This window comes from Cryptomeria japonica, chromosome 6 (assembly GCF_030272615.1).
Source record: "Cryptomeria japonica chromosome 6, Sugi_1.0, whole genome shotgun sequence".
In the NCBI taxonomy this organism is placed as follows: Eukaryota; Viridiplantae; Streptophyta; class Pinopsida; order Cupressales; family Cupressaceae; genus Cryptomeria; species Cryptomeria japonica.
This window is the reverse complement of record NC_081410.1, coordinates 2,313,111-2,316,057: the sequence shown is the minus strand read 5'-3', so window position 1 is coordinate 2,316,057 and position 2,947 is coordinate 2,313,111.

Below are 2,947 nucleotides of genomic sequence, written 5' to 3'. Positions count from 1 at the left end.
CGTTGAAGACCCCACTTGAACTATGTCTGCACTGCTATCACTGTTTTATACATAGAAGTAAGTGAATTTTTTGTTTTTGCATGATTTCAAATGATTGAATTATTGTTCTTATTAGTTTTTGTCAACAATATTGTGATTTTTTAATAGTTTGATTCCAAAAAATAGTGATAAGATGTATATTTATGGTTATTTGTTTTTTATGAACTTTTGTTTACATATATATATATAATATGATTCTATTTAGGACAACCAATATCAACCATGGGAAAGAACAAGTGAGGAACGATGGAACAACGAGAGGCTCAAAAGGAAAGACAAAGACAACATATGAAGAAATTGTGTGACGTAAGAACAATGGGAGAAGAAGGTATGTCATCCTCCTCATCTCAATTTGATTTACCAAATGAATATAATGCAATCGAAGAAGAGAAATTTGATTTACCATTTGAACCTAATGCAATTGAAGAAGATAGCGCCTTGAATAATCAATTAAATGATGAACATGTTACACCTTCTCTACTTGATGAATTGAATGTACATAATGCACCGATATTAACACCTCCTAGAATCATTCGTAAGAACCCAAAGTATCTAATTGACATTGATGAGAATATATTGAAGTCAATGGCCAATAAAATGAATGAACGAACTTGTAGGAGAATGGTTAAAAGAATATGGCAAATTTATTTTACTAACTTAAATCAAACCGCAAGATGTCAATTAATTGTTCAAATGATTAAAAATTTGAATTTTAGAGAGACAATGAAAATCCTAGGCCTAAGATCATCTGAAAGTAACAGTGAAAGAACTATTGTGAGAAATCTATTTGATGCATATCGAGCTATTGGTTCAAAATAACGTACTAAATATTCTAATGCTACTCAACGTTTCATTACATCAATCATAATGAGCAAGAAAATTAAAAAAGATCGTTTGATAAGCAAAACAAGTAAGTCATTAAACGTTAGTAGAACAACATTAAGTAAAGCATTAAAGAGGTGGGAAAAAATAGAGGAACCTAACAATAATTCTCTTTGGGCATTCTCGAATAGACTACCATGCAAAGACAAGGTTGTTGTTGATGCACTAAAAACATTAATTGAAAATTTTTGGCATGACAATATAAGAGTTTCGCCCAACCAAAGAGATGTTGTTAGAAGGCGAATTGGGTCTAACAATTGTGAGCCACATGCCAAAAACTATTTGGATATGACTCAAACTAAATTTTATGAAAGATTCCTTCAAAATTTTCCTCAAATAAGAATTTCTCAAAGATTTTTTGAAATGGCAAAACCTTTTTATATTAAGATTAATCATGTATGCACCACATGTTGTTGTAGGATGCATATTGAATTTGCTATGCATTATGATATTTTTCATCATATTTGTTCTACTTTGCACACTAACAATGTTTTGCAGGAATGTAATATACAAGCACCTCGTAAGTCGGTAAGAGAATTTATTTCGAACGTGCTATGTAATAGACATGATGGTTGCATTTATTATAAGATGTCTTGTTTGGAAGGTTCTTGTGCTATATGTGGTGGTTTGCAACATTTACCAAGATGCGTATATTTGGAGAGCACACATAAAATTGGTACGAAACTAATTTCTTTCAAAAAATACAAGACAGTCACATATGGAGTTAAAGATGGAAAAGATTTGAAGAGATGTGAGCTAGTGAAAAATGATATATGTGTAGCTCAATTTATGAAAATGTTTCAAGAGAAACTAGTTTATGAGTACATAATGCATACGCATAGAGCTCGATGGTAGATGAGCAATTCAAGTTATGTAAGGACACATTTCCTCTTGGCACCATTGTCTCTATCATTGATTTCGCTGAAAATTATACACTACAAGCTCAAAATGAAGTGCAATCTATGTATTATCACTCTACACAAGTTTCTATTTTTGTACACATAGCATTCATGCATGCAGATGATAGTATAGAGGATAGAAAGGTTGTAAGAAAGTGTCACTTCTACATAAGTGATGATCGTACTCATTCATCATAGTTTGTACAAGGATTCTTTAAAGTTTTCTATGATAGTTTAAGGGAAAGGAATATACGATACAACCGACACTTAATATGGTCAGATAATTGCACCACACAATTCAAGAATGCAAGGATGTTTTATTGGTTGACAAGGATGCATATGACAAATAGTGTACAACATATTTGGAATTTCACTGAGGCTGGACATGGTAAGGGAGAGCATGATGGTGTAGGAGCAAGTGTGAAAAGAGCCCTAGCTAGGGAAGAATTAAAGTACAAAGGTGGTGCTGAGTTGATAGATGCTGAAACAATTGTGCGATGGTGTAAGTCTACGATGGGTCCAGGTAATCTAGGTACGTCAATGGTTCATAGATATATTTGGTTGATCACTGAATCTAACATTGAAAACTATCTAGATTGTTGTATAGTTGCAGGATCGAGTGACATGCACTCATTTATGAGTTTAAATTCAAGTTCATTGGTAATTTATACAAGACAAATGGTATGATTTTTCTCTTCATGCATGTATTGTTTGTGGGAAGAATGTGAATCACAAGAGTGGGTTGACAAATGGTCTTGTAGACCATTGGTTCTCATTGATTCATATCAAATTCCCAAAACACTACAATTGAGCCAGATGGAGACATCAGTGGATTTTGACCATGTATCCGACCTAGTGGTTTCAGGTGATTTTTTGAGTTAATTTTTTTGCAAGTATCCTTTTTGGTTCATTTTGTTGTACATCATACTTTATTTTTGGTATTAATTAACACTTTATAAAATGTAGGTCATGTGTATGTAGTTGTTGCAGAAGAGAATAATGAAGAAGGAACAAATTACTATTTGTGTCATTGTGTTGAGCCTAAAAGAAAATTGACAACCACAATCATTGATGAAGAGGGTATTGAGTACCCAATAGGGTCTGTTGTCATGATAGGAACATGGCTT